We start from the raw sequence: 26,020 nt of genomic DNA on the forward strand, positions 1-26,020 counted from the left end.
AGAAGATTTTTATAGGTTATAGCAAAGAGTTCTGAAACAAGAGTACTTAAAAGATCAAAGGATGGGGGGAAAAGAATCATGTCAACACCCTAACCTAATTTGGCTACATAAAACTCAGTGCTAAATTAGTCCTGGAGATTTGAAAACTAAGCTAAGGCATAAATGGAAATACCTAGGAGATCTGATTTTCATTGTCTAATAAAGGATGCATATCAGATCGGGAGGAGAGAGAAATGATTTCCCAGTCCTAAATACTGAAGGGACATATTGAGGGGATAATTTTCCTATTATCCCAACCTCACGGTGTTGTTGTAAAATAAATAAAACTTCTCAGGAAAAGAAGAATTTCTCAAACATAGCACAATGGCTACATGTATGCTGATTTGTTATTGTTGTTGGTAGTGCCTTCAGCCACAATTTACTTTTGGACTGGCGTCCACAGGTAAATGAGGCAGGCTGAGCAATGCTGGGAGCATCTATACCACCCACTGGATTCCATCAGGAATCTGATTTTGTTTGTGGGGAGCTGAAGCTTTTTGTAAAGGTGCTGAGATCAAAGAACATGTCTCTGCAAGAACATACAGAAGGAGTTCCATGAAGGAAGGAGGAAGTGAAGATTGAGACAGGCAGCCCCTAACTCTAATGACAAATGAACGTTCCAACCAAATGCTGTGCCTTTGTTCATAGCTATCAAGCTGTTATCACTTTTCTTTGCTTCTCATCCTTTGTCCAGAATAAATGGAAGCCCAAGAGTCCCTTATAAATTTTGCAAATAAGATGTGTGCCTTGGTCCTCTTGTCAATTTTACCTCTGTGTGTATGTGTGTGTGTATAAGCCCACCAGTGATTCTGATGTACAGATAGTTTGAGGATCACCACACTGGCTCCACTGTGTGCGTGCAAGTATAGAGCTGAGGGACAATGATGCTAAACAGGATGTTAGAGACTGGAGTTAAATAGAGATATAGTTATAGTCTGTGTTCACGTGCCATGACATCCGTATTCTTTTTCAGGACCATAGGAGAACCCAGAACCAGTGGAACTTGCTACTTAACTACTCTAAGTTGTGAGCTGCCAACTATTACCAAGGCCACCTGTTTGCATGAATTGTGTTCATAAAGTCAAACATGTTGAAGAAGATAGGAGGGAAATATTCTTGCTCTGGACTTCATTGTTTGGGCCATCTGGTATCTTAACTTCCTCCTGAGGATCCATTGTCAACTCTACCCTCCATCCATATGCAGTAGGGGGAGAGGAGTCATCTCTTGGTCCCAGGAGTGAACTATTGACTCATCTTGGGCACTCAAAGCATCATATTCCTTGATTCAGGGGTGAACATGTGATTCCATCAGAGCCAATAATGTACAATATCTGGGACTGCTGGGGTAGAGGTATGTTTCTCGTTAATTACTCCAGGCAGAAAGGATGATGTGAACCCGTAGCTGTAGGAGCCATTCCCTGAACCCCTAGGACAGAGGTTCTGAAGCCACCATGGAAGACAGAAGTGAGTAATGGAAAGAAACTAGGTTCTCACAATGTTAAGTCCCTGGATCAAGCCATTCCCAAAGCTATATCTTCCTTTGGATTTTTCTGTTTTGTAAATGTGAACCTTTCTGATACGTGATTCCTTTATGTATAAAAGAGCAATGCTCATAGTTACTTCATCAGGCAACTGAGAGGGTTGAATGAGAAAATCTTAAAAAAAAAAAAAGAATGAGAAAATCTAGTCCACAGTACATGGTACATAGTAGATACTCAATAATTGGTAGTCACCCCTCAATCTCCTCCTCCCTTGCCAACTGATAAGAACTTTAAACACTTCATGATTTCATAGGTAGAGACAGACCAATGACATTCAGTTCAATTTAATCAAGCAGGTGTTCTCTGCACTGAGCCATGAGGTGCTTCTCCCCTCCTTCCTGCTCCTCTGGCACCCTGATCACATCTCTCTCAGTGTTCCCCTCACATGATGTCCCATTTCCTTGTAGTTGATCATCTATCTTCCCTGTGGGACTATGCCCCCAGGGCAGGGGTGATATCTTCTTCAGCTTTCCTCCTCCACTCGGGACAGCACTGAGTTCAGGATTTCTCAAGCACCTACCATGTGTCAGAGACCATGCGGGGCATAAATACAAGTCATTGCATTCTACTCTCACAATGATGCAGAATGACTTAGTTTGAGTTGAGGATGCTTGAGCTTTAATCCCAAGATGATGCTCTTCCTTGGTGTAAAACTCAGAATGCTTTTTGTGCAGAGTGTCAGAAATGCAGTCAAACTGTCTTAACCAAAGGGAGAATTTACTGGCTCATGTAGCTAAAAGTTCAGTGGTGGAGCTGGTGTTAAGTATGGCTCAGTACTGGTTGTCCCCTAAATCAGAAATTTGCGTCTCTCTTTTGACTTTGCTTTACTCTTGGTTGGGCTCCTGATATGTGGAAGCACAAGCCACTAGCCACTCCTGGCTCTCTCACCCTGCTGCATAATCCCAGCAGAAAGAGAACTTTCCCCTAATTTCTGCAAGAGACAGGCTTTGATGCTCATTGTTCTAGGATGGGCCATGTACTTCTTTCTGTGCCAGTCACTGTAGCCAGGGGGTGTGAAACCCTTAACCTGGTTAATCCTGGGTTGGGGCCAGCTTTGGACTATTCAAACCATGTAGGTGGAGGTGAGAAAGTACTATAACAGGAATGGGGGAAGAGCACTCAAGTGCATGCAGGCAGACCCTCTCTTCTCTAGTCTAGCACTCCCTCCGCTCCCCTCTGCCAACCTGGAGTCTTCCCCAGACTCCTTGCAGGCTGGTGGGCTCTACAAATGTCCACTCACCGCCTCAGTACCTACAGCAGCTCCTGGGCCTGCCATTTAGCTTTCCATGGCAGTGCTTTATTTATCTTCTCAACCTTGCAGGGGCTCTTGGTGAAGGGATTTGTACAGTGACACCTTCCAGGACTTGTAGTGCAGCATAAAACTTCTGGTAGTTCATAGAAATACCAAGGCTGGGTCAGCCACTTACCCTTCTGGGCTCACTGCCCTCATGTGTACATGAAGCAATCGGGGTGGCAAATAGAGCTTTTGGGCTACTTCTCTTTCCTGAGCTCTTGCTCAGATGAAACAGCTCAGAATCCTTCCTCCCCAAGGATTCCAGGTAGCTGTGTTACCAGCACAAGACTGGGTACTTAAGAGTGACTCTTGCCATCATCCCTGAAACCTTTCATAAGAACATTCTATGTCTCAACAAGATTTCTTTAGTAAAGAATCTACTGTCCGGACACTTCATATAAGATGTTCCAGAAATCTCCAGTTTGAATGAAAACCAGTTCTTCCTTTATCCACAATGTGAAGTTATCAAGAATCCAGTTGGAAAACTCTAGGGAGACAAGTTACAGAGCTTTGATTACCCAGCAAATGAATCTGAATGCAAAGCTTGTTAGAACCCACACCTTCCTCAGCCCCAGGGAAGGAGCCAGGGATCCCTACTGGTTCAGGGATTCAAACTAATGTTATCTGATGGGTCAATTCCAGCTCTTCCCCCAGGGATGCGAGCTGAAAGGCTTGGCCATGGAACTGCATCACGCTCGGGCAGCTTTAGGCAAGTTTACCTGTACACGTTATCTGAAAGCTTTGACACAGGTCAGATCTGCAAAGGGGAGAGGATTGCCTTTGCTCTCTGCAATTTTATCTTTCTTTCTTTCCTAATATGCAAACCTGGAACATATGGGGTGTTATGGAGGACTGTGAGACCAACGTGATGGGAGCAGAGCTTCTGATGGAGCAGTATCCCATCCACTGAGTGTAAGCAGGGGGCCGATATTATTCAGTGAGAGGCAAAGTCTCCACTCGTGTTTCAGGGTGGAGAATTCTACGGCTCTCTCTTGGCTGTCCTTTGCAGTTTCAGTTAATCTTAGTGGTCTATGTAATGGAGGACAGTAGGAAGAAAGGCAGGCAGGGGCAAGGGGCCCCCATCCTAAGAGGAAACTACCCTTTAAAGGAAAAAGACCCCATCCTGTTATTCTAGGCGTCACTCCATGCCTCAGCTATAAGTCTTCCTACAGGGGAACTTACAACTTATATATGACAGAAAGGAAGGGAAGGGTCTTGGGTATCCTAACCCAGGCTTGGGGCCAGCTCAACAGCCAGTGGGACGTTTAAGCAAAGAGCTTGATCTGGTGGCCTGTGGCTGGGTGGCATGTTTTAGGGCCGTGGCAGCTGCTGCCTTCTTGATCCCCGAGGCTATGAAACACCACCCTGGACGGAGCCATCCACTCTTTCCTATGTGAACTACTTCCTGATAGGTAGATGAGCTCGTGGACAAAAGTCCTGATCGGTGACAGGCTTATGGAGAGTGAATCAGATTAAAAGAGCCCGCCAACAATCTCATAAAAGCCCCCAAACTTACAAATTCCCCTGACAACCCTCTTGGGTCCCTTCCCTCTTTGGGAGCTTTGTACTACGTACGGCTCAATAAACTTTGCTTTGCTGCCTACCTACCACTCAATCTGGTCTCCCTCTTCATTCTTCGAAGCGGCATGACCAATAACTGCAGGCACTAAAGGAAAAGAAATCTTGAAACATATGGTTGCTCAGAAAGCCTCTGATGTTCTTTCTCTGGTGCCCTGGCCCCCATCAACGCCCACCTCACATGCACCCATGCCTGCCACCCCTGGCTGTCCTGCAGCGCCTGCCCAAGCCAGTTCTGGGGCCTGAGTGAGCTGCAGATGTGGGAGAGAATGCAGTCCCTCAAGCATTCTTTTGATATGTGCCCTCATCTATCTCCAATCACAGAGGCTCACAGGAGACCTGTGATCACAGGCAAGTGTCCCGCCACATGCCATCTGCTTCCCACTGTTCTGTCCCCTAGCTGGGCCTTTATAGAAAGTGTGGTCCTTAGGGCACAGGCATTTGGTGAGATGAGCAGCTGCCAGTGTCTGAGCTTAGTGATGGCAGGAAACATTAATGCCAGGCCCAGGGGTCCCTCTGTCAACATATTTGGTGTCCCTTGGGGTGGAGGGCAGGCTGCTCAGGAGTGAGAATGAGGCTGGCACTGGCCGTGCTGTTTGTTCATGAGCTGACGAGGAAGTCAGGGACCCTACCCTGACACTCACTGTAGGGTTGTAGTCTGTCCCCTCTGTTAGCACCAGCAGGCTCTGACACTGGAGTGGGTTCTTCCTCCCCAACAGTGTCCTTTCACTAGGTTGGATTTTTTTAAAAATGTTTTTCCAGTTATCACTGCAATGGCCTGTAGCATTTCATACTATTGACCACCTTATTCCCTCTAACATTCTTTTCCTATGGCTTTTGTCTTTTATTTCTGTACCCTTTCACCTAGGCGTCTGGGCTGGGTGACCCCAAGACCTGTCCTTGGACTCAATCTCTGCATTCTCACCACTGCTTTTGTGATCCCTTTCTTGAGGCAGCATCTTTAATCCTCAGGATAAACTCTTGATCCCAACAGCCTGTAGACCATCTCTGTCCCCAGATGCAGAGGTTCAAAGCCAGACTGTCACCTCTCACCCAGGATCTGCCCCTAACCCCCCATTGCTCATGTCTCAAGCTCGAGACCTGGGAGTCATGGCAGCCCTTCCCTTTCCTCTCTCTTTCCAGCTCCTGGCCGCTCTATCTTCTGGAGTTGACCTCAGCCATGTTGTTAGCAGCCACCTGCCCACCCCGCTTCAGGCTGCACTTCCCCATCTAGGCTACTGCCTGTTACAGACCCTCAGACTGGTTTCTCTTTCTTCAATCTCCTCCCTCTTAATTCTTTCTTCATCTTGCCACCAGATTTATTTTTCTAATACACAGCTTTGAGCATGTTTCACTCCAACATCCCCGTGCCAACAGAATAAGGTTGAAAATTCTGTGGAATGACCTTGTAGATTCCCATGAGGCGACTGAATGACCTCGTCTCAAGCCAGTTTTCCTGTGTCCTATGCACTTGCCTGGAGTTCTCTAAGTGTGGTCCCTAACTGCCAACATCCTCATTCATTACCTGGGAACTTGCCCGAAATATAAACTCTCAGGCCCCACCCAGTGGGACTTCCTGAGTGTGTGTGTGTGTGTTTGGGAGGGGGGTGGAATGCCAGGGATGGCACTCAGTGATAGGTAGGTTAACAAGCTTTCCAGGTGATTCTGATGCAGCTAAGGTTAGCTAGCCTGGAGGTCTTTAAACCTAGCTGCACATTAATTTCACCTGGGGACTGTGAAAAATCAGGTTTCACCAAAGACCAATGATTCAGAATCTGTCAGAGTGGGACATGGGTGGTTGTATTTCGATAAGCTCCCCCAGCATTCTGTTCCGTGTTATGGATGGAGAACTCCCAACCCCACAGTGAGGTTCCCAGCACATGTCCTGTAGGCAGGACCCCTCCATCCCTCATTTACACGGGTCTGTCTGCCTTCCACCGATCAGTCCAAATCTTACGCCTTTTTCAAGGTGCAGGGTAAGTGTCACCTTCTCCATTAAGTTCTCTGGGTTGAAAGTGATCACTTGCTTTGGGCTCCCTTACCACTTCCAGAAAATAAGCATGTGAATGCTCTGTAAACTCTCAAGTATTAGTTACTATACTCATATGTAGCATAATCTAACAAAAGCAATTTCGAAGAATATGAGTATTATGGACTGAATGTCTGTGTTCCCCCCAAATCCATGTATTGAAATCCAAACTCTCCCGTGTGATAATATTTAGATATGGGGCCACCAAGAGGTGATCAGGTCATGAGGGTGGAGCCCTCAGGAGTGGGACCAATAGTCTTATAAAAGAGACCCCAGAGAGCTCTCTGCTCTCTGCCAAGTGAAGATACAATGAGAAAATGGCCATCTGCAATGCAGGAGACAGCTCTTACCAGAACCTAGCCATGCTGGCACCCTGACCTTAGAGTCCCAGCATCCAGAACCGAGAGAGATGAATTTCTATTTATGAGCCACGCAGTCTCTGGTACTCAGTTATAGCAGCCCAAACTAAGACAATAATATATTGATCTTTTGAATCTTATAGTAGTCCTAGCTGGCATTTATGGAATGCTGACTTTCTATGCCTGGCACTGAATGTTTAAGTGGATTAGCTTATTTACTTTTCCCAAAATGCCATGGATGAAGAAACTAAGGCGTAAAGAAGTTCTTTCACTTGGCCGATATTGCACAGCTAGTAAGTAGCAAAGCTAGGCTTTGAACCCCAGCCCACTTGGCTCTAGAACTCATGTTTCAACCTTTGAGTGTTAACATCTCTCTACATAATATAACAGGTAATAATAATGGCGATGCGAGTCTCTCAAGTGTACACACAATGGCACTTTCTAGTTTACAAAGCACTTTTTCCCTGTGAGCAGCATCTCACTTTTCTTACCAACAACCCTGTGAAGTGGGAGCTATTATTGTTGCCTCCATGTTCTGGATGATGAGGCCCAGGCTTAGAAAGGTTCTGTAACTCGCCTGGAGCACTCACCAAGAGGGGTTGGCACTGGAGTTTGAGCCCAAGTAGCTGGTTCCAAGTCCAAGTGGGCTTAGCTGGGCACCTCTCTGAGGACTTGCTGTACCATCACTCTGGGCTTTTTTCACTCTGGCCAGGCCTTTCTCCAGCGATACTGAGCAGCAGAGGAGGGGGGTGGGGAGAACAGAGTCTCAGTCTGTGGCTGAGCAAGGCTGCAGACAGCTTGGATTGGGCAGGGCACGTGGTGGGTATATATCTATTCAGAGCTCGTCCTAGCTGGGCCATCTGGGCAGCTAACGAGATGCCAGTAGGTTGCCGAGTTGTTAAGGTAGAGGTGCCCCCAGGAGTGAGCAAGCACCCAGATGGGGAGGAACAGAAGGGTCCGGGCACTGACTACAGCCTGCCAAGGGGTGCTGTGGGGCTGTGTCCATGACAGGCCTGGTCAGCCTGTGGGTGGCCCTTTGGGGCCTCACAGTCTTTGAGGGCATGTCAAGTCCAGCACACAGTTGTCCGTCTTCACAGGGGGGCCTCGGTGATAGTATTGTCTAGTCAGAGAATATTGTGCACAGTTCTGTTTCTTGGGCCTATGTATCACAGCACGGTGGAATGTCCTTGTACCTTGCTTAGCATAGGAACTGCTTAAAAAAATATTCTCTGTTCTTAAGGAAATGGGGGAGGAAAGAAGAAGAGAGGAAGGAAGGAAAGAAGGAGTCTTCCTGGGAATGAGCTAGGCAGTCAAAGTAGTTGACATTTGAGTGGGGTTTTGCAGCATGAAGAGGAGTTTGCTGCAGGCTAAGGAGGGGAGGAATGGACTGGTGTTCCAGGTACATCACACAAAAATGCTCTGTAAACTCTCCAGTATTTCTCACTGTGATCATTTGGGAAGAGCATGGAGTCCACCTCTTTCTACTTTATCGTGATGATTTGCCTACATGCCACATTCTCTGCATTAGACTATAAGCCCCTTGAATGACACCCTGTCTTTCTCATCCCAGCCAGTTTGTCTAGTACCTTGCACATAGTAAATACTCAATAAATATTTGTTGAAGTAATAAATTACTTTCTTCGAAAGATAACATCCTTGGCTGAGGGACATGCTGCACATAAGATAGATCGTATAGATGACTTCTCATCATAAATACTGAGTGGGGGCTCAGCTTTCTCCTAGGAAAGATAGTGATGCTGTTGCTTTATTGTTTTCTGTAACCCATTATATGCCTTTCTGCCATTTTAAGTCACAGGTGTCACTGCCAAGGAAGTCCTAGCTGTACCAAGTGCTACCATGGAAGGGGCGAGCTGTCCACTGCAGGATGTGGACCTTGAGTGATTTTTTTTTTCCTGGTAATGATGATGGCTTGTAGCATTGAAGTCAGAGGAGATGAGTTTGCATGGGGGCTTTCCATATCACCAGCTGCATTACCATTAGCCTCTCTGGTATCCCATGTCTCCATCTATACATTGAGGGAATTGTCTTTCTTGGGTTCCTGAGAGAGCTGTGACTCCATGGTCCCGTGTTCTGCTTGCTGGTGTCTGTGTATGGGGGTTAGTTCCTTTTACCTCATGTTCCTGCCCTCTTTTAAGTTTAGCCCTTGATAGTGAGGCAGCTAACTATAGAGATTTGGCACCCTAACCCTGGGATCAGATAAACTACCTGGATTTGAATCATGGTCCTCCCACTAAGGAGCTATATGACCTCAGGCAAGTTACTTGACCTCTCTGTGCTTTAGTATCTTCATCCATAAAATGGAGATAATGGTAGTATTTGTCTCAGAGTTACTATGGGCTTAAATGAGTCTTAACAATGCTTAAAACAGTGCCTGAGATGTGGTAAGTAGTATATAATCCTTAGCTATTTCTCTTTTATTGATCACCTGAGGATGGGGCCATTGTTGGGAAGATAGAAGCTCCTAGAAGAACACTACACCACCCACATGGAGGTGGGAGAGAACTTCATCTGTATCTCAGCTTGCCTGATCATCTGGGGAGACTCTGGGAGCCGTATTGCTCCACAGCCAGGACATGGTTTGCCTGAGGCAGTGACTGAAATGGAGAAAGAGTTCCTTCCTTTGTGGCGGGGAGGGAGGTGAGAAGTAAATTTCTGTAGCAGGGATGCAAAGATGCATTAAAAGGAGACATGTGGTGGGATGACATTTCAAAACTTAACCGGGGGCGTTCCCTGGCTCTCCCATGTGTCCCCGGTCCCTGTGACCTCTTCCCAGTCAAGCTAGGCTATGCCAAGTTTATTTTCTAAGGAGAAAGTTTTCATCATGTAAAAAAAAAAGAAAACAAGATCCACTTCTGGTTTTTAGGTTTGAAAAGTATAGTTCTCAGTGGGGGCCCAGAAAGAACTCCAGGAGGCTGGAGGTGTTATAGCAAGCTTCTCCAACCCTGGGCAAGGTGGGGACTGAGGGACAGTCTGCAGGTGTGAGGTTCCCCCATGGAGCCACAGAGGTGTGACTCTGGGCTCTCCCTTCTGCCAAGAACCTGCTGATCAGCTGGAAGGAGTGCAGTCAGCCGGGAGGCAAGCTGCAGCACCCTTCAGACTCACCACAGCATTCAAGCTGAGTCTACACTCTTCCTGGGTGGCTCCAGCAAACCATGATGAGTTGGGGACCAAGGCTTGGTTATTTGTGCCCATTTTGAGCAGTCTTTGCTCTGGAGCTCTGGTGTGTGGGTAGGGACTGTAGGTCTTCATGGCAGTGGAAGCTCTCCTGCCCCATCCTGCTTCCTCCCCATTTATCTCTCATAAGTGTTCAGACCCCATCCCCAACAAACCTCTCAGACTCCTAATTTCACCTCAGGGTCTGCATCTCAGGAGGACCAACTGACACAGCACCTGAGAGAGATGTGGCCCAAAGAAGGAATGATAACGCTGCAGAGAGGTTTGGGGAATTCAAAGCAGAGGGAACTTGTCCCCTCTGCCTTGTCAGAAGCCTCCTGAGGCAGCCAGACCCCAGAGGAGAAATGGCTTCCTGGTGTACCATGACACTTGGGGACTTGGCTGCGTGAAGCATCTCTCAGCCTTGTGTGGTCTGGGATAGAAGGGCCATGGCAGTAGTTGAGATAGATAGCTGGACTTGAAGAGGTCTCAGGGAGAGATGAGGGGTCACCTGGAGAACCCTGCATGAACAAATGACCAAAGATGGGATGACAGGAGGACAGCTTCGCAGGATACAGAAGATTTCTCCCATCATTACCTTGGCATTGTGGAAGGAAACCCCACAACCCTGCTCAGGAGGGGCTCCATTATAACTAAGATTGTCTTTGTTCCCCAGGGGCCTGGAGGCTTGAAATAGTAGTGAAATTCTGTTTTAGAAAAATAAAGGAGATGAAGAGATTGCATACATATCTTGCCTACTTGAGCATGTGGCCGGAGACTCTCAGTTCAAGTAACATCATCTGAGGGATGGGAGACAGAACTTGAAGAACCAGGAGGACTTCTAAGGCCAAGGATTTTCTCATCTCTTCTCACTTGCCCATTTAGGGCACATGGCACCCCACCCCTGGGTCCTTCCCAAGCAGCATCGCCTCCCCCGTGTGCCCCCTCCCTCTGCCCCCATCAGCTGGCCCTGGAGAGGTCCTCCCCTCTGCTGAGCTGTGGGGCCTGCAGTGGAAGCGGCTGCTGCCTGGAGGCTGGTTTATGCCATGGCAGATTGTGAGCAGGCAAGCCAAAACCCAGGTCGGTGGGAGGCTCAAGGACGCAGGATGTAGTGGTGTGACTTTCTCCAGGAATCTGAGGGAGCGGCAGGCGGCCAGGAGCAGAGATGGGAGGGCGGAATGTGGGCTGGGTGGGAAGCAGCTTCAGCAGGCCTTGTCTGTTGGCCAGACGACAGCAGAGATGAACTAGCCCCTGGTGGGAAGGCGGTGAGGCCCTGGCCAGCTCCAGGCTTTCATGGGGTCTGCCGTTCCTACTACCATCAGCAGAAAACATCTGGATGCAGAAGGGATGGATACTTCTCTCTTCCTCACCCCTGCACCACACCAGCTTGGGAGCCCTCAACTCCTCTGAGTTCATATGACGGGTGTACACATGAACAAGTTCCCTTTCAGCTTATCCTTCTGGTTACCTCATGGGTAGTCTCCCTAAACCTCTCCTTCCATTATGTCACACCCCTGTTTGACCATTCCCAGTGCTGCCTTTTATTTCAAAGATAGAAGTCCAGGATTCATCAGCCTGGCACTCAAGGACTTCCAGAATTTCCCTTTCTCCTTTCCTCCCATGACTATTCAACTTCTGTCAAAAACGATCTCTGAGTCAGTCTTCAGAGGGGCCTGGCCCATTCCCAACCCTGTGTTCTCAGTCAAGGCATCCTCCAACTGCTGTCTTCCTCCATCTCCACCAGACCAGTTGTCTCCACTGTTCATGATCAGCCGGGGTTTCCTCTCCTCCACAAAGCTCAGTGCCTCCGGCTAGCTGCCTTCTCACTCCCTCCTCAAGCCACCTCCTCCTCTACCTCGGGACATAAGTGAGCAAGGCACTTCTCTTCACTGACCCTGACAGGACACGAAAGTAATCGTTCTCATACCTCCTTGCACCTCCTTGGGTTTTGCCCTCCATTAATAACAACGTAATAACCACCAAATAGCAATTTTTGACCACCACTGAAAAAATTTAAAATGTAAAATTTTAAGTTTTTTTTTTTTTTTTTTTTTTTTAATAGAAGTTCTAACCATGGGGATAAGGAAGACTTCATCGGGAATTAGTGTACATTTGGCCATTTTTCCTGATCTCATTTGCAAATACTTGCTCTCATGTGGGGAGAGGAGGTGTTCTTTGCAGTTATGCTGTACTGGCTGGCCATTTGTAACATCTGCAAAGACATCTGGATAATTTCATTTTCATAAGCATTGAGATGTTTGTGGCTCTTTAGACATATTCAAGATGAGGGAGGAAAGTGTATCACCATGAGTTCATATAAAAACAGTTTGTATGAGTAGTAGGGGATTGATTTTGATGATGTTCTTTGGGTCCTGAGGCCAGGGCTGGGCAGGGATGACCAGGCTGAGTGGGGGGCAGGGTACAGAGTCTGGGGTTGGGAGGTGCTGATTTGAAGGATGAGGCGTTTGCTCTGGACCTGTTGTGCTGGATATAAGAAGCCTCCGTCCACATGTTGTAGGTGTGGCACCAAGTTGGAAGGGCAGGGGTCTGCAGGAGACCATTGCTCCTGACAGGTAGGTGACAGCACACTGGGGCTTTGCTTATACAGAAACCCTTTAGCTTCTGGAAAGGATGCTGCTTGGTGGAGTAGAAAATGTGTGGAGTTTGGAGCTGGACAGACCTGAATTCAAAATAGATTTTGCTCTGCCAGTGGTATGGTTTGGGGTACGTCACTTCATCTTTTAGAGTATCAGCGCAGTTTTGACTCTGTCAAAATGATGAGAATATGATGAGAATAATGAGAATAATGATGTTCCCACTATGCCTCACACAAGTACCTGACCCTTAGTGGAAACTCAGTGAAAGACCTGCCTTTGGCAGCAGGACTGGATCACAACATGGGTTTTCTTCTGGGATCCCCTGCCCATGCCCAGCACAGTGCACGGCACATAGACTGTTAGTGAAGGGAAAGCTGACTTGAGAGGAGCTAGGAAACCATGAGAGTCCATCTAAGCAGGGGGATGTTGGGCCTCTGGCTCTGACAAAACTTTGTTATTTGGAAACCAGAACCTTCCTGCCATTTTGCCAAGAGACATGCTGGGTTCCTAGATAGAGTTGTCTAGTTCCTTGCCTATTAGTGTGTTGTTTGTCAGCATGGGGCCGAGGTAGCAGGATCCAGCGACAGCTTTCACCTCCCGAGTGCCAGGAAAGGCAGCCACTTCACCTGCATGTGCTCTGTAGCCAGATCGGAGGCAACCTGCTCACGTTCGCCACAAGAGACATTGGAATCTTTACCAAGAATCCACAGGCCAAGACATTTCCCAGTGTTGGTCAGTAAGAGCTAGTTATATTTCATCCAGGTGAGAAGGAAAAATTACCATGCAACATGTTTATAGACCTGTAGTCGAAGTCTCTAAGTGGGCATGCTTTTATGACACAACTTTGATCCAGAAAAGTGAAATCTGAAAAATCTGTATTTTAAATTAAAAATGTTGATTCCTTTTTTAATTATAAAACTGGAATAGTTCCTCTTGGGGAAATGACCCCAAGGCATATTAAAAATATGTGAAAAATGTAGTAAACCTAGAGAAATTAATCTAATTAAAATCAAAGGTTTCAGTATCTAATAAAATATCAGTGAAATTATTCAGTGTTGCTGGAATTAGTGTTGCTAAATATGGATTCTGGTGCATCAGATTGTTTCGTGTGTGGTGCAAATGACTGCCTTCTCTGGCCCTGAGTACGACTTGCTCATCTGACTTTCAATGAAGCCTGAAAACAAACTATGGACTCATGCTGGTATTACAGCCCCCTTCTCCCCTTTCACCTCCCCAGGACTCTCCTCCCCTGGACCCCACACATTCTAAATTTAGATTAAATCTCTTTCCAGTTAAGAACTTTGGGCTCCTTGGCTGATCCCTGCCCCAATTTTCTGGAGCTTTTGTTCTTCCAAACTTGGAGTTTGGCCCGTATATTCCCAGTGAGACTTAGTTCATTGCTAGGCTTCCTGATTGCTTGAGCAGGCACTAGAGAAGCTCCCGCCATCTGTGCTGCCCTTTGGAACTCAACTCTCACCCCGATGATGCACTTAAATATCTGCATTAAGAGAAAACCCCATTGAACAAGTCGGGGCTTCTTGGTCACTATGTCTGGTATCAGTGTCTGGTATCACTGGATGACAAGGGACAGGGGTTAGGAAAAGGCTAGCAGGTGCTAAGGGCCTAGGGAGGGACAGTAACTGGCAGGGATGGATGGCTTCAGTATGAGAAGCCAGGACCATTATTGGGCAGACAGGCAGACAGCAGGGTACCAGCAGGTCTGTGAGTCTGGGAGAGCTATGGCCCCAGGCTCAGGGGAGTGGCCAGGGCCAGGCAGCCAGTACACTTGGAAGAGATGGGGAACAGCAGGGCCTAAGGAGGTGAGAGTGGACCTGTGAAATAGCCTTTGGCCTCCTGCTTTTGGCCCTCCTAGGACTGGTCTCTAGGCAGAGAATAGTTTTAGAAAGCTAGTTTAGGAACAGCCTGCATGGTCTGGGAAGGGGAACCTGCGTCACAGGTTAAGAGTTGCTTTTGGTGACACCTAACTCCGTATGAACCTAACAAAAGCAAATAGACAAGCTTTGAATGCTAATTAAGTATGCATTACCATTGTGGGCAAAAGATGGGAAACTATGATTTTTTTCTAACACTTTCCGGTCTAAAATACAATCCTAAAAGCCCATATTATGCCAAGCCTCTCAGAATCCTATCTGAAAACATATTTTTTTAAAAAGAAATTATTTATTTGAGAGACAGTGAGAGAGAGAAAGAAGGAGCAGGGGGGAAGCAGACTTTCAGCTGAGCAGGGAGCCCAACATGGGTGGGTCTTGATCCCAGAACTCCAGGATCATGACCTGAGCCAAAGGCAGACCCTTAACCCACTGAGCTACCCAGGTGCCCCCAAAATATACTTTTATTTTAAAAACAAACTTCATGAGTTTATGCTGATATAATACATACAGAATTTCTTATAGTCTGAAATAAATTACTTTAGAAGAGGGAAAAAACTTGGGACTGGGTGTTAAGAAATGATCTCATTGTCTCAGGGCCTCATCTCATTCAGTTCTGACTCCTCAAATTCTATTTATCATTCCTTGAAAGGCTCTGAGGGTAAATGCAAGTCAGATACGCAAACGCTGTGTGGCAGGGTTTAGAGCAATATTTTTGTAGGTAAGCGTGGGCTTGACTTTCAGACGCTGGTAGGATTTCTTGAAAATCATTTTATTTCTATGAAAAGAAATAAAATTATTCTCAAATACTCTCCAGGTAACCTATAAAAATCACACTGGCTGTTCTGGTTTGGGGTCAAAAACCACAAGGGGGAAACATTCTAAATGTATCCCGGCTCTGGAGCCGACATCATGATGTCATAAAAGTGCCCTGCACAGTTCCCTGAGTCCTTGTGTTCTCAGGGAGAGCCGGCCCTGGGAGGGGAGAGGCCATGTGGCCGCAGTCCTTCCCCACAAAAGGAAGAGTTATCAAAGGAATGGGGAGGTTGCTCTGCTGCTGGGGCCTCGACATTGTTAGGAAGGAAGCGAGAAGCCATTAACTTCAAATGTGTCCAATTCCATTTTATTGCATATCGAGTGGCCAGAAAAAGGCCCAGTCAGTTTAAGATTTAGCAGCAACTAATAAATTCTAGTATTTAAAGTAACAGAAGGTAGAGAAGAAGCAAAACAGAATTGATGTGCATTCGCTAATTTGCCAACGTGGTTTCCAGAGGGAGAAGATAAAGCCAGAGGAGTGGCTCTGATGGGCACAAATACGCTGCCTGGGAAGAAACCACCACGGGGGATTCCACGCTGGAGGCGCACTAAGTGTGCCTTATTTCCTCCTGCCAGCAGAAATGGAGTAAATGGATCATGTAAGAGAGTAAATGTAAAACCCTTCCCACAAAGAAGACCGCTCTAATGAGGTGGGGCCTCCAACTGACCTTGCCTCTGGCCCACTGGAGCCCCAGAGTTAGCTTCAGTTTGCTGAGGTGGTCGCCTCCTTCTGAAAAGACCGCAGAATGTGCTCTTGAGGCAAAATGCAGAGGGCTGGGTAGGCTTTTATGATACCAGAGGAAGGCAAGGGGGCTACCTAGGCATCTGAAGCCATCAATCCTGCAAGCCACCCTTGCCGGCCCCCCGTAACATGGCCTCTGACTTTGACAGGTGGGCTGGATTTTTTGGACTTGGAATAGTTTTCTTCCCCCCTGCCCCCCTTCATGCTTCCTGCTTTTATCTCCAGCTTAAACCAGGGATGCCACTGCACTTAGCAGGAGGGCCTCACCCCCAGCTTACCAGGGTGAACCCAGGGGAAGAATTTGATGATTATATTTTCCACCTGTTTCTTTGAGCTCATTATTTAAGGCCACTGAGATATTTTTGAATCTTAATTCTATAATCCAATTATCAGTAAGCCCTCTTAGCTTTGTGTCATCCCCAAATGTGATACATATGCCTACTCCTGCTAATATGAATCCTCTGGTACTGAATTGATACCAAACATATCGAAGATCCTTATGGTGGCATCCGTGGAGGCCTTCCTCCATATGAAATGGAGCTATCTTGGGGATGATTTTACCCGGCTGCTATTATCTAAGCTTCATTTCTCCTTATTTACAAGAGTCTTTTTAGAGTTCTTGAAGGAAACAATGTACATTGAGTACATTATTTGTTGAACTTTGCCCAATTTTGTTGCTCCCGGGGAGCTAGTGACCTCTGCCTTGATCATTCGTACTAGGGGTGATCAGGCTCTGTTTCTTTCTCCTTAGAGAATGGCGACCATGTAGTTCCATAGGCTCTGGGTATTGCTTTCTGGTGGTTGCTTATTGAGCACCAGCTACATTTTAGACAATTTCCATACTTTATCTCTAATCCCCTTATCAGCTCTGAAGGAAAAATACTAAGTCCCCCTCTTCCCCTACCTCTACCCCTGCATTTAACTTTTCATTCTAGGAAATGAGACTCAAATGAGTGCTTAAATGACTTTCCTTAAACCGCACAACTGACCAGTGGCTGTACCATGATTTGAACCTAGGACTCTCAGATTCCAAGTCTAACCATAGTGCCTTTCCATTTTCCAAGTCCATAGAAACTGGAGGACGGCTTCATGATCTCGTTTGCATATTCTTTCAGGGCCTTTGAGTATGATTCATCTGCTCCTGATCATCTGTACTCACCTGATAGAGCTGCTACCTGAGCAGTTCTTTTCTCTTTGTGACTTCAAGCCCCTCTTGCCCCGGTAAGCACATGCTATGGCGCTTAGGCAGGCCAGGACTGCTGAATGCATGCTGCTCTGGGGCAGGTGATGCCCATGAGGCCGGTGTCTACAGAGCCTGTGGTAGGATTGCAGCAGAGGCAGCAGGGGCTGTGGCCACCCAGGAGCCTACCCTACTCTATCCAGCTAAGTGTGCTGGACTTCAGGAACTTCCCATCCTTCCTTCTCCCTGGCACACTCTTCTTTCTTTTTCCACGGGAAGGCTCACATCAAGAGCAACTGCAGCTTGTTTGTAGCCTCACGAAGACTTTTCTTCTGAGTCAATGACTGAAATTATCACAGTTCTCCTCTAAGTGGGTGAAACCCAGTTTCAAATTTCTTAGCTGTTTCCAGAATCCTAGCATATTTTACTGCTGGGAGGACAGATGCCTGCTCAAGTGTCTGATGAAAACACTTAAGTTTTATTGTTATTTGACATTCATTAGGGAACCATCTTCCGTAGGCAAAATACAAGACATTTCTTTAGACAGAAGACATAAAAGGACTAATGGTGGGTCATAGGCCAGATGGTATGGAAACAAGATGAACTGAGCCCTCAAGCCACACCAGCTCAGTCCTGCACTGCCTTTGAGAACTAAGATGGATGTGGAGAAGAAAGAAACAGATAATTCCAGGGTACCAGTGAAAATGCCATTGCACAAACACAGAGCCCCATGCAATTGCAGGAACAGAGACCATATTACCCAATATCCTTTCCCAGCCAAGATCCTGAAGAAGTGTGTGTTGAATTAATGGTGTTTACTGGAGACTAATAACATGTTGGGTTATCCCAGTAAACCCTAATATGAAGGTTTCTGGTTCCAGCTTTCAGGGCAGGAAGGTGAGGCTGAGAGGAACAAACTTTACAAAGGATACACTCTCATCAATGATATTGTCGTGATTTGAACCCAAGTCTACCAGGGTCTCGTGTCTACATTCATTTCTCTCCAATTATAGAATTCTGAGTCCAAATACTCATTTTACCTCCAAGCAAGGAGCAGAATGTGGAAAGAACAGGGAGTGAAAAGGATACAAGCATCCATAACTACAGGGTCGGGAAAGAGGGCCTAAAGGCATCCTCTCTTTGCTGGAATCCCAAGATTCCTCTCTTCTTGTTTCCTAACTGACTCTTGAGGTATTGGTGGGGGACAACTGAGAATGTGAGAAGACAGAGAGAGGGACACAAAGTACCTGCAAGCATTGGCTCAGCGTCCAGGGGAGCAGTCATTCCTTCACTTCAGCTGCCACTAAGTTGAAGGCAAGAGGAAATGAGATTGACTGGCCACAGGGTGTTTTTACGTTTAATATATGGACAGAGGACTTTACAGTGAAGATTCCTTTCCGATTAAATGTCGTTGGTCCCTTTAATCACATCTCCTTGGAAAGTTTCTCTTGCTTTTCCCCCAATTTGAGATAATAGACTTTTGCAACAGGACAATACCTATTAATCAGCCTAATGTAACTTTGGGGCTATTTGGCTTAAAGGTGGGATCCTCTTGGCAAGATTTCCCCAGACGTGCCCCTGCAGAGATGCCAACATCTTTTACACTGACCCAAGTGTTTTCTGACCATTTTTGCTTAGTTCTTACTGCCTGCTTATTCTTTATACCTGAACCTTCTTTTCCTTTCCCAGTCCCAGACCCCCATCCCTTCTTTCCTCTTGCTGTACTCCTGCTCTTTTGCGAAAGGAATCTCCTTCATGTTCATAAATTCATTTCAAATTGCTGGGGCCATGCTACTTCCTTCATTGGGAAGAAGTGAAGGAAAACGCCCTCTCTGGTACCCTTCCAGAGAGGAGGCTGCTGTATTCTAAGACTCATTAAACTCCATCTGGTAGGTATGTCTTGATGAATTTTTCCTACAGGAGAGTTTTACCTTGATGCCTATTGAAGATTTCCCATGTTTTTGGGGCACAGGCCTCATATTATAAAACATGGGGATCACCTGCTGCTCTCTGTCCATAAAACCATGCTGTCAAATTAAGGAAATAAGCCAAGCAGATGTGAGTGAACCCACAACCTCAGCGTGGTTTCATTTTAATGCTAACTGTCCTATTTGGAGCAAGAGTAATTAGAAAATCAGCAGCAAGTTAGGGGAAAAAAATTGCTGAGCTTTATAATTAGTTGGGGTGGAGAGAGAATCTGGGATCCATTTACTGAAGGTCTCATTAACTTCCCCATTATGAGAGTCAAGCTGCAGCAGCCAGAGCCGCGAAAGAAGGGAAGGAGGCAGCTGTGAAGGAAGGAAGCTGGGGATGGGACCCATGGTCACCTTCACTTTGCCACAGGAAGCCTGAGGCTCTTTGTGCTTTTCCTGTGTCCTGCTAACATGGTCACTTCTGTGCTGTGTTTGGCCAGAACCTGAGGGGGAGTTTGCAGGTAGATGTTCTCATCTAGCCTCTCCATGTCTGTCCCTTGCCCTTCTTTCCTCATTGGTTCTTTCTCCATCGTCCTCACGAATGCACTCTGCCTTATTTCCCTCCTCTCCTACTCCTCCCGGGCTGTGGTGGGGTTCATGTATATGTATCTTGGGTTTGGACATCTGTGTCTCTCATTTAGTCCTTAGGGACAGAATGCCCTTCACACATGCATCCTGTTGCAGGTTGACTTGTACCCTCCAGAAAGGGATGTTGAAGTCCTAACCTCCAGTACCTCAGAATGTGACCCTTTGGGAAATAGACTCATTGCAGATATAATGTTAAGATGGCATCATCCTCCATTAAGGTGACTGGTATTCTTATAAGCAGAGACAAAGAGGCACCAACATATGAGGGGAGAAAGCCACATGATGACAGAGGCAGAGAGTGAAGTGCTGCAGCTGCAAGCCAAGGAACACTAAGAATTGCTGGCCACCACCAGAAGGCAGGGGCAAGGAAGGACCCCCCTGTAAGTCTCAGAGGGAGGGAGCATGGCTCTGCTGACACCTTGACTTTTGACTTCCAGCCTCCAGAACTGTGGGACAATTACTTTCTGTTGTTTTAGATCACCCCATTTGTGGTACTTGGTTACAGCAGTCCTAGGACTTTAAGACACAAATACATACCCTTTCAACGAAACACCCAACAGAGGACTTATATGGGAAAGGCTTTGGGTTAGTCTAGCCACTGAGAAGATTAGCCAGGTAAGGCTCCTGCCCTTATAGCAACTCCTAGTTTCAAGGGGGGAGGGGGAGACTGATAATCATAATTCATACTCACCCATGGAAGGCATAAACACACATTGTAACAGAAGGATAGATAGACTGAGTGGCGGTCTAGGAAGGTTTTGGGGAGAAGTTAGGATTTGAGCTAGACTTTTTTTTTTTTTTTTGAGCTAGACTTTAAATATACATGGGATTTATTAGAAAAATCAGGACAAAAAAATGATGTTAGGAAGTAGAATAGTTTGTGGGAAGGACTAGAATCTGGGAGGAACAGAACATGTACAGAATGGCAAGTGGACTGCTGTGGTGAGTGAGTGGGGTAAATGGTGTAGATTTAAGCAGGAGAAATGAATAAGACAAGGGCAGTAAAGGCCTGGAGTATCTTTACTCCATGCTGAGGGATCTGGGGGAGCCATTCATGGCTCTAAGGATCTCCGTGGTCACCTTTCCAGAGAGAAAGAAGTACAGAACATCTAGGTACTGTCCAGATCCCTGGGGTCAAGTTGAGCAGGATCTGGGGATCTGGGCCATTGTATCTCCTCTTCTCATCTCTTGGCCCACTCCCAGGAAGGAAGATCCTCACCATAATCTGTAAATCTCTCTCCACCCAGGTTCTCTCTCAAAGCTTGATTTCACACTAGGTGTGAGCATAGGTCAGAAGTCACAGTGTTCTGCTATTGTTCTCTACCTAGGCACCACCCCATCCCTGCAGAGAGAAGCCTGGGTTCTTGCCTTTCTGATGAGTCTCTCCTACCCTTCTAACCCTGTCTTGTATCCACTTTCTGGCTGACAATTAAGCTGTGGTCTTGACTGTTCCACAGCTTCCTGTCACTTTGGAATTCCTTGTTAAGTAATCTCATCTTTCATTGCTCTGTAGCTGTGTTGCCCAGCTCTTTTGTCCAGAGGGCTGTCCTATTCATCCTTAGCCCTGGGTCCTGTATTTCTCTTCAAGGATCAGTCAAGGACCAATCAATCAATGACCATTTATTGATTATCTCATCCAATCTGAGCACCTATTATGATGTACATACTATGACCAGTATGGTATACTTAATGACATATACACTATATATATTTACTATTATACAGTGATAAGCACAGCAGTGGTCCTGGTCCAGTGTGGATACAGAAGAGTCAATTGCCACCTGCATAATTAAGAATTTTGGTAAATGCTGAGAAGGGAAAGAACAAGCAACTATGAGAAGAGATGATGAGGAGGGTCAACTTAGAGTGAAGCCTTGGAACAGAAAATGAAGCATAGGAAGGAGCTTGTCGCTAAGAAATGGAGGAAAGATATTCCAAAAAGAGGGAGTGACAGCATGTGCAAAGGCCTTAATAAGGGAAAGACTTTGTTAGGTTCAAGGACCTGAAGCCTAATGAGTAGGGCGGAGAGTTATGTGAAAAAGCAAGTGGATGTAGGTAATATAGACGTTTGGGCTGTAAAAAAAATTAAGAATATGCTCTCAAAACAATGGGAAGCCATTTAAAAGTTTTAATAACTATATAGAGAATTGCCTGATAGGGTCAGAGAGGAAGCCAGGAACCAGTCAGGGTCAGTAGCCCAGGCCAGGTGTGAAAAGATGGCTGTAGAGAGGGAGATACTCAGGTGGAAGTAGATTTTGGATTTGGAGTCTATAGGACTTGTAGATGAATTGGTGGGGCAGGGTGCTGATGCTGAAGGAGGAACACAGGATTATAACTTGAACAACAACTTAGAGACTACTATGGGAGAAATGGGTGTAGGGATGGAAGTTTAGAGTACAGAGTTGGGCATGGGGATTTTAGAATTCTTGAGAGATTTCTGAGTACAGAAGTCAAACATGTGGTTGAATTTGAGTCTGGAGCTCTAAGGAGAGATCTGGGTTGATTTCAGATGTTGTGTAAAGTCAGGTGATGGATAAGATCTTCAGATAGAGGAGGGGAGGGCAGAGAGAAAGCAAGGAGTAGAGACAGGCTCTGAGGGTAGAAGAGAAGCATGAGTAGAAGAGGAGTTGGCAAAGGAGATTGAGAAGCAGCTGCCAGAGAAGTAGAAGGTTAAGCAGAAGTGTGTTGTGCTGTGGAGTTAGAGGGAAGAGTGTGTTTTGAAAAGGAGGGAGCATTAAGAATGATAAATATTGCTGAAAAGCCAAGTAAGATGAAGACTTCAAATGTCCTTGGGCCTGGCAATATGGCAACGTGGGTTGACTTTCACAAGAGCAGCCTCCTGTGCCACATGACCTCCCAAGGTCACAGCAGAACAGGGGCAAGAACCAGGCTCCCTGTTCTAGACCTCTCCTAGCTAATAGATGGTCAAAGCCCCAGCTCCAACTGTATTTTAATACATGCATCCTTAGTTAGGGCCCAATCTATGTTATTTCTCCAACATGTGCAACCCCTTTGCATATGGGTACATCACAAAAATGGACAGACCTTTAGTTTTGTCTAGTTGGGACCTGAATTCCTATTCTACCTTAGCTGACTGAGCCCTCAGATGCCTTCTCCCACTGTTTTGGGTCTCATCTGTAAGTTGTAATCACTCCTTCCAGCTGGCCTGCCTCCCACCTCCCTCATTTTCTGACTTAGACTGTTCCTCATTATAACTCATGTTTGCTTAAGATCATCCTTAAATTCTTTTTATCTCTGCTGTGAACTCCTTGAAAAAAAATCTTCCTAGAACTTTGATTGGTTGTTGTTTGATGCTTTTTTTCAAAGGCAGCTTTAGTAAGTCTTTTCTAAGCTTTTTTGGTCCCGTTCAATTAGAGCTAAAGATTCAGCCAGCCATCTCATTTCTGATTTGAGGTCACTCAATGTGTACATTTAGACTCTTAACTCATATATTTCTTTACTCTTGGTTTATTAAGTCTACTTGCCTCAGAAATCTAGCGTTCACTTTTTTCAGCAGAAAAATATATCTTTAATGTCATTATGGGTGAGCATTTAAGACTCACAATGACAAATTTGAGGCAGCCCAGGTGCCTATGACATTTTGACTCGCTCCAAGGTCACCTGGGCCCCCTAGGGAGGTGGGGGTGGGGTCAGGGTCCTTTGTGTGGATAGCTTTTGTGACCTCACTCTTTGCACCTCTCTTCCTTGATTTCTTCTGCTCTTTCTCTTTTCTCCTTTTGGATTCTCACTCCCTTCCTGTTTGCCCCAAAGTTCAACCACACTCCTTTAGCCTTCCTCCTCCCCTTGATCTTTTCTACAATCACCCAAATGAGGTGACGTGGAGGTGGAGTGCACTCAGTGTTAGTGTGGCTGTTTCCCTGGCAGGGAAATTGGGGTGGGGCTGGGGGGGTTGGTAAGGACTGAAAGTCGGGGCTAGATCTAGTTCCTTGTTATACCTCCCACTTCATAACTAAGACTAAATGGATACTGCCAGTGTGAGGATTCATTTCTTTCTGAAACCTTACCCTGACCTTCTTGGGTCTACAAAAGAAATTCATATTCTGCACATTAGCCCAAATTTGATTCTACTTCTTGACAACTAATACTATGGCCTTCTTATGCTAATAATGTCTGCCCCTTCCTTACCTGGATTATGTCACAAAGAATTCTGCTTTAATTTGACAAGAAACAGCTTAGGGTTCAAATTTGTTTCTCCCTAATTCTCCGATGAGGGTATGGGGAGTGCATAATAAAGTTTTATTTTATCATGCCATATAATCAAATGAAGTTGGCATAAATGCAATAAAATTAACTCAAGAACACATTGTGAGGGTGCCAGGCCCATGCTAGATAGTGAGGACCTAGAGGGAAAAGAGATTCAATCCTTGTGTCAAGAAGCTCAGAATTTATTAAAAACAAAGCCCCAAACCAAAAATTGGAGTCCCATCAGGATCAGCACTGAGGTTCAGGTATGCCACTTTTGGAGTTAGGGGAGCCTTTTACAATCAAGCCCTCTCCTCTGATTTACAGGTAGCCCAGAAACAAAGAACTTGAATCTGAATTATTGTTCAGACACCTGTACACATTTGTTTGGGCCCCAGGGGATGCCAAGTGTGGACAATAAGCCCCCTGAGAAGGGGACTGACCAGCACAGGTATTGGGCCCAGAAGTAGAGCCTGAGTATGGCAGGGGGCAAATTGCTTAGGTACTCTTGAAGCTATATCTGAACCCATCCCAATCTACTTTCTACATGGGAGGGGAGGAATAGGCATCAAAACTGAAAACTGGGTTGTGCTTTCATCACAGAATTAGATAATGTGTTATATGAATCATGCATAAACTAAAAGTTAAGACACACACACACACACACACACACACTTATATACACCCACATAAGGGGTTGGTGATAGGTAATTTTAGCAAGGCAAGGGAGGCAAAATAGATCAGTATTAAAAAAAGTGATCCAGTGCCTAATTTGAGTGCCAGATATATATATATATATATATATATATATATATATATATATATATATATATTGTTTCCAAAGAAACCTTATGGGGGTTTCCAGTTTAGCAAATGAAGCTAATGTAAAAAAGTCCACTAAAAAAGCAAATATTTTGATTGGCATGGACATATAATGGAGTACATATATTTGTACCTCCTAAATTCAACACTACAGTTGACCAACTTGGGTTCACAGGAGAAAAACTGGCATCAGGGAATTGTGATCAACTTTTATTCAGCATGAGAGGGAGAGAGAGGAAAAAATATTTGTTCAACACCACAGAACTATTGAAAGGCTATGTATATTTAAAAATGGGCAAATGACTGCATACTTCACTTCTTATCTATTGTGCAAACATATTAAATTAATAAGAAAAGTCTCTTTAGAGAGAGAAAAAAGAAAAAGAAACCCTGGACTTAGGGGCAAAGCAGGTTTCCCCCCTTGCCCTGGTACCCTTTTCCTTCAAAAGCAGTGCTTGGGTCTCCAGAAGAGCATGCATTTTCTCTAGTGGAAAGGTATGAGACCAGAAAATCATGAAACTAGTAATGGAGTTTCAGAGGTAGAGTTTCTTGAGTCTTGGAGATCAAGGGAAGGGTGTCCAAGTGGATGGTGAGCAGACTGTGGGAGGCAACTTGGCCAGAACATCAGGGAGCTAAGAAGGGGTAAACCACAGAGGAGGAGGCAGCAGCCTGAACTCTGCATGAGACACCTTCTTCCCCATCCACCAGAGCCTTCCCCAGAGATACAGGAAATGGGTGGGGGGTGGTACTGGGGAAGCCTAACATTTAATGTGTAGGACCCATTGATTTGGCAGAGCAGGACCACAGTATTAAAGTGACCCTGGCCAGGATCTGTAAGTGGTGGGCCCAGGGGACACTGAGGTTATATATAAATATGTGAGAAAAATGATAGCCTCATCATAATAGATTAATAATAATCGTTTAAGATATGAAAGAGGTCTATGCTAGCTCATGAGTAAATGTCCAATGTGTAGTTCATAAAATAAATATTGAAAGGAGGGAGAAGTCCTTTGGGCTGGCCTGATAAGGTTTGACAGAGAGGTTGGATGGGGAGGGCTTATGGGTTGGGAGACTGGTGAGGTGAGCAGATGAGGAAAGGCAGTTTCTTGATGACAAGAGAGGGTATTTCCAGTTTCAGCCCTGACATTTAAAGAGCTTAGAAGTCATCAGTCCTATCCTCATGGAACAAGAAACAG

The 26,020-nt window shown here is 45.8% G+C and overlaps 2 long non-coding RNA genes across 31 annotated transcripts in view; both read left to right on the top strand.

Moving 5' to 3' along the window:
- The window catches only part of LOC144293854 (uncharacterized), a 441,703-nt gene that overhangs the window by 259,302 nt on the left and 156,381 nt on the right, over window positions 1-26,020 (top strand). For 2 of the 30 annotated variants that reach the window (XR_013361215.1, XR_013361212.1), the window contains exon 7: window positions 1,013-3,986. The exons of 27 other annotated variants lie outside the window; for them this stretch is intronic. This is a non-coding gene — a long non-coding RNA (uncharacterized LOC144293854). Of the gene's footprint in view, window positions 1-1,012; window positions 3,987-15,459; window positions 15,916-26,020 lie in introns of those variants that run through there. One more of the 30 variants, XR_013361228.1, reaches the window with a different exon arrangement.
- LOC144293856 (uncharacterized) lies at window positions 15,909-18,667 on the top strand. The gene is made up of 2 exons (XR_013361232.1): window positions 15,909-16,207; window positions 17,174-18,667. It is a non-coding gene; the product is annotated as an uncharacterized LOC144293856 (long non-coding RNA).

This window comes from Canis aureus, chromosome 22 (assembly GCF_053574225.1).
Source record: "Canis aureus isolate CA01 chromosome 22, VMU_Caureus_v.1.0, whole genome shotgun sequence".
Classification (NCBI taxonomy): Eukaryota; Metazoa; Chordata; class Mammalia; order Carnivora; family Canidae; genus Canis; species Canis aureus.